Source organism: Canis aureus, chromosome 37 (genome assembly GCF_053574225.1).
Source record: "Canis aureus isolate CA01 chromosome 37, VMU_Caureus_v.1.0, whole genome shotgun sequence".
Lineage (NCBI taxonomy): Eukaryota > Metazoa > Chordata > Mammalia > Carnivora > Canidae > Canis > Canis aureus.
Genome location: NC_135647.1, coordinates 23,188,594 through 23,194,873, shown reverse-complemented (window position 1 = coordinate 23,194,873; position 6,280 = coordinate 23,188,594). Strand labels below are relative to the sequence as shown.

The window sequence follows — 6,280 nt, the reverse complement described above, 5'->3', positions numbered from 1 at the left end:
AATCAGCTACCCAGCAACAAATTTTGCTCACCTGAGCCACCTCCTGAGACTCCTCCCGCACAGGCCGGAATAGCCTTGTGCCTCCCTGGAGCGCTCCCGGTGCTCCTCTCTGGGGCCGCGGCTACCTGGGCCCTCACACCTGCTCCAAATGTCACAAGGCACATTCCCGCAGTGGGTACCATCCAACTCCAGACTGGAGACGGGGACGCAAGCAGGCTTGTACACGAAGGTGGGATTACACCTAAATTGTAGAAAAGGGTGATGTCGCAGAGATTAGGGGAAGCGTGGGAGAAGTGCCTGGAAGGGAATTGGATTCCATAGCGAAAGATGAATCCAGGGAAGATAAAATGGAGACGTTTAAACCTAAAATAGCTTTTCAATCAGGACAAATTCTCAGAGATTGGCAGAGGGATTGTCCTCATCAGGATTCCTGATGAAAATATCCCTCAAGAAAAGGATATTCCAGATTGCGCCTGGAGTGCCAAGAGAGTTTGAATTCCAGGCCGTGCCCATCTGCTCAGCTGCTCCAAGCAGACCTGCTGGCCTCCGCGGTACTCAGAGCTGAGACTGGGCACTGGCTACACGGAGGAACTTGTACAAGCAAGATGTGGCAGGTACATCTCAAAGACATCATCGAAAAGCCTAAAGTTAAAAAGTTAAAAAGATTAACATGCTGCTAATCTCCTAAACTTTGCAATTCCATGTCTTGGACTTTATCCTAAGGAATAATTATGCCAGAGAACCAAGTTCAAAAATGTTGTCTTAGGCATTGCCTAAGTATTAGTGAAACAAAAATTTCCAGTGACAGGGAATTAAATAACTTTTGGCATATCCATGCATTGCAAGGCTATGCAGTCTTTAGAGACCTGTATGGACACCGAATAAGAGATGGATCTATATTGACACCAAGGTGCCATTATGAATGGGAGTCATAATATGATCATATTTTCATAAAAATATTTATTTGTATGTGCACAGAAGTAAATCTGGAAAGATATGCAGTAGGTGTGAACTGGTTACCCTACAAATGGTGGGACCAAGTGAAATGATCTTCTCACTTATACATGTATGTCTTTCTACAATAAAAACAGGTGAAACGTGTCTAATAAAGGAAAAAGAAGTCTTTATTTTGTGTTATTGTTGGGGTATGTGTCTGTATGATTTTTGAATGGGGGTTGTGATTTCAAGACAGGAGCAAGAAAATTATTTTCCAAAACCCTTTCTCCATAAAAAGGAAGAATGGGCTTTTAGCAATCCAATGACGCAAAGTGAAATGGTCACAAAACTTGTCAAATTAGGGCAGAGTAGCCATGCCAAACACTAGGTGAAGCAAGATAGAACTAGTTTTAGAAGGTACAAAGTGTTTGGATTTTTCTTTCATCACATTATATCCAAAGTTGAGAAATTTCCAGGGTAGGAGCAGAGCTAAGATGCGTGACCCGCTCTGTCTCTCAGTGCTTGGCAGTAGACATCAGCGTCATGCCCTCCGGTCCTTCGCTTGCCTACTTTGTCTTCTCCTTACCCTGTGCTGACAAGCGTTTTATTGATTCTGTCTTGACAGCTGGGCTGTAAAATGTCACATAGCACGGATGACGCACGTTCACCCTGAACATTTCTCATTCCTCAGCAGTCTGAGGCCAGCTATTCACCAGCTGCTGTGAGGCCAAAACTAATGACTTGGAAGCGGGTCGAAGTCCATGGGCATCTCAGATGGGAAGCTCTGCAGGCAGGAGTTCTTACCAGGAGCCGCGGTACTTGTACCAGAATGCAGTTCAGCAAAAAGTGGCTGATGGGGAAATGGTTGGACATTTGTCTACGCTTTAGAGACTTAAAGTTTAGCAGAGAGAGAACCAGAATCTCAATGTAAAATTGTCAGAACTAGGGGGTGCAGGGAATCCACCTGGGTGTTCGGAAAAGAATTCCTGAAAGGAGTGGCAGGGAGCCACATGTGGAGGTGAGCAATGAATGTCTATAGCAAGCTGGAGGGACCAGGTGCCAAAGCTCAGAGCCTCCGAGCAGGAGACTCGGGGGACAGGTTTCTGGCACTGGGCAGGGCATGAGGTAACCGAGCTGTCCTTGAGAGGAGAAGTCTGCTTCCAGAAGGTATCAGAAGGGCCAGGTTAGGGCACTTGCCCTTTATGTTTGCAGAAACAGAATTGTAGGGTTGTTGGTTTTTTTTTAGATTTTGTTTTTTTATTTATTCATGAGAGACACAGACCGAAAGAGAGGCGGAGACACAGGCAGAGGGAGAAGCAGGCTCCATGCAGGGAGCCCGACATGGGACTCGATCCCCGGTCTCCAGGATCAGGCCCTGGGCTGAAGGCGGTGCTAAACTGCTGACCCACCCAGGCTGCCCAGAAACAGAATTGTAAAAAGAGAAATAACAGGGTCGGATTTCATTTCCAATAATCTTTCCTGCCACAGGATGAAGTATGGGTTGAGATTTTTCTTCATTGCACAGGGCCTCTCACATGGTAGGTGCTCAGTAAATACCTGTCGAATGAAAGATCAGTGAAGAAAGGAAAGAAAAAATTCCTTTCTAATAGGCTTCATGGGTTTGCAGGAAAAAAAGATCATGAAATTGCAGACAGGTGGTTTGTGGGTGGGGGAATGCGACACAGATGTGACAGGCACAACCGGCTGCAGCTTTGTTTTATTTTGTTTTCACTCTGCTAATGTTGCTTGGGAAAGAGTCACCTTGCCATCCTCAGAGCGAGAGCGCTTTACACTCTGCCTGCGGCTTCTAGAGCTCTGCACTCCCAGGGAGGACTGGCGGGAGCACCCCCTGCCGCTGCGCTGGGTGCCTGTCAGGCGCAGGATCCCAGCGCCCCCCCAGCCGACTGAGTCAGAATCTGCATTCTAATGGGTTCCCGGGCCAGGAGAAGACAGCTTCCAGTTGGAGGTGCCAGTCTGGAGGCAGAAGCTCTACCCTGCGTGGGGAGCCCTCGGGAGAACCGGGGAGCGCTGGGAAGAGCTAGAAGCTCCCATTTCCTTAGTTCTGAGGCTAAAAGTGGAACCAAACAGGAATCTATGGTTTGCTCCTCAAACCCTAGCAATTCCACCCAGTTCAACCTCATATTTGCTTTTTTTGTTTTTGTTTTTAGTATATGAAAATTTATTCCTGTCATGCATGCACCATGAAACCTATGATCTTGGGCTTTCCTTCTCGCCTTTTCCAAAAGTAAGACATTGACTACTTTGACATCCTTAATGTCCCCAGGGATGTAAGTGACAGCATGACCTTTCCAACCAAATTCAGCAACCAGAACTTGATCATTTTCCTCAATAAAATTCGAACAACCATCATTGGGTACAAAGGCTTTGATATGATTTCATTTCTTTTCTTTCTTTTTCTTTTTTTTTTTTTTTTTTTGGCCATTCTTGATCAGCTGGACCCTAACGTGCAGAATTTGGCTGTTTGGCTTCAATCCCCCCTTTTTCCAGCACAATTCCCTTTGCATGGGAAGCGCCTCCAAAAGAGTTGGCCTTCAGGTCTGTGCCCACATGGGCTCTCTTGTACTGCTCATGACGCCGCTTCTGATCCAGATGGTGGCTACAGAGCTTCCTGGTATATGAAGCCTGCAACCCTTGTCCGTCCTGCCAGCACCACAGGCCTGAGCAAAGGAGCTCACCTCACACTTTGGGAGCACCCAGAATGAGTCTCGTGTGTCCCTGACTTCTCTTCGCTCAGCTACCGTGTGTGTGTGTGTGTGTACGTGCACCCTCCTGCTCCCTGACCTGAGTGCCAGCCATGCCTCCAGAGGAGAGACAGGCGGGAGGCTTGCCTGGAACGGCACTCCGTTTAAGAGATGACGGCTCTCCTGTACCATCTTTAATGCTGTCCATAGTTGTGACCACAGTCAGGAATGATACCAAGCACTGCCATGTACCAAGTGCTGTTCTAGGTGCTTTGTGTGTATTTAACCTTATGGAGCAGGCTTAAGGACTGTTCCTATTTCACTGACGCAGAAACTAAAACCCAGAGACGTGAACTACCCTGCCCAAGTCACACAGCTGGTAATCAGAATGATGCCTGATTATCACTTGGGCCCCTGGGGCGAGCTGCTTGATGCCCTAGTGGACAGAGCCTTTAGTGAAAGATCTTCACTTATTGCTGGCCATAAGAGCTAAAAGCTAGAGAAACTCCTCAGCAGGAGCTAGGGACTTGGTGAACAGTTTAAAACGAGTTAAGACCAGGACATAGAGGGAATCTGACAAGAAAAGAATCCTGTAACTTGGAAGTCCTTTGCTCCCAAGCTTTAGAGTTTCTAATTTCTTCCGTGAAGTTTCTAAGCTCGTCTTATGGAACTATCTTGCGAAAGGGCTCCCCACCTGGTGAGGAATGGAGGGGTGTCAGTGGACTCGTGGATTGCAGGAGCAGAGGTGACCTGCGGTGGCCTGCCTTAAGGCCTGGGCATGGGAGCTGGCACAGGGTCAGCAGGATCCCCAGAAAGGCCAGGGTGAGAGGCAGCTAGAAAGGCTGCTAGTCCTCCTGGACTTTGAATTCTCTTCCTCTTCCTCCTTCTTTGGTCAAGAGCTTCAGGCTGCATTTACTCTCAGCAGGTTCCCCTTTCTGGAAGGTCATTCTTGGGGCTCACAAAGGGAAGGCCTTCTTTAGTCCACATCCTCCTTTCACCCACCTCCTGCCTGGCCTTGCGGTTACTTCCGAGCTTCTGGTTCTGTAGGAAGCAACAGCATCACAGACCAAGAAAAAGCTGCAAAAAATAACTACATCTTTTATGTTTTTAAAAAAAATTCCAGTTGAAACCTTGCATAATTGAATACAGGACTCAACACTTAAAAAAACCAAACCAAACCATTCTTATGAATAGAAGTGAGACACACACATTGGAACTGCATAACGAAGGTCCGCCCACAAGACTGCTCTGGGTAAGAGCCGGGTAGATGGCAGCCTGCCGTCTGTCTGTGCCAGCACACACATCAACCCATTGGCTTTATGAGCATATCCAAACAAAGGAGCTTGATTCTGTGACATGCCAGCCTGGCTCCTTCACAGCCCAAGTCCACCCAGGTGATGCAGGGCTGGGGGTGAACATCACAGGTCGGGGGTGCAGGAATGCTCACTACAGGACTCCTCTTCCAGCAGAAGAGCTATAATCTGCTGGGTCTCCCACGAAGAGAAACAGATAGGATCTACAGCAAGCAGCAGCCATCCTGTCTTCCTCCCAGAGACCTGTCAACATTGCCAGGGGAAGAGGAAAAACAGATAAAAGAAGAGGAGGCCGGGATGACGGTGTTGAGAAGCACGCAGCTCTGCAGAGGAGACAGCGCTAATTACCTCTCCGCGTGTTCTCTAATAACACAGCGTGGCTGTTTCAAAAGCTGCTGTTTAAATGAGTCCACCCTCCTACCAGAACCCCGGTTCCTATGATTATGTGGATCACATCAGACTTTCTAGTTTGGGGATTGTAAGTGTGGCTTCTTTCTGAAAATCGCCCTAGTCTCAGACCAGTAAGTACTAGTTGATGTCATCTCGAGGTTTCCATATTTTTGTTTTTGTTTCAGAGGTAGAAGTGAGTGATTCATCAGTTGTGTACAACACCCAGTGCTCATCACGAGTGCCCTCCTTCAAGCCCACCACCCAGGTACCCCACCCCCCACCCACCTCTCCTCCAGCAACTCTCAGTTTGTTTCCTAGAATTAAGAGTCTCTTATGGTTTGCCCCCCTCATCTTATGTTTTCCTTCCCTTCTATGTTTATCTTGTTTTGTTTCTTAAATCCCACATGAGTAAAATCATATGGTATTTGTCTTTCTCTAATTGGCTTATTTTTTTCTTAGCATAATACCCCTAGTTCCAACCACGTCATTGCAAATGGCAAGATGTCATTCTTTTTGATGGCCGAGTGATATTCCATTGCATACACATGCCCCATCTTCTTTATGTATTCATCTGTCCATGGATGTCTGGGCTCTGACCATAGTTTGGCTACTGTGGGCCTTGAGGCTATTCCATAGCATCTTCACAGCAGTCACCGTAGCCTGGTTGTACTTAATTGTGCTTGTATTTGCCTTCCTGACTAACTTGGAAACTAAGGCTGGAGTATATTCATTCATATTTGTAATTTTCGCACAGTGTCGCACATAGTGGGTGCCCAATACATATTTGTTGAAGTAAATGGGTAATGAGATAGAGACACGACAGTCAGAACTTCAAGGCTTTAGAAATGACTGGGTTCTGGGAGATGTGGAAGGTGGTGGAGGTGGGCCATAGGTTTCAATCTCCCTTGACCATCTGCCTCTCCCAGCCCCCATCAAAAA

At 47.2% G+C, this 6,280-nt stretch overlaps 1 pseudogene; it reads right to left on the bottom strand.

Moving 5' to 3' along the window:
• Positions 1–3,144: 3,144 nt before the first annotated feature.
• LOC144306708 (small ribosomal subunit protein uS12 pseudogene) lies at positions 3,145–3,846 on the bottom strand (annotated as a pseudogene).
• Positions 3,847–6,280: the final 2,434 nt, after the last annotated feature.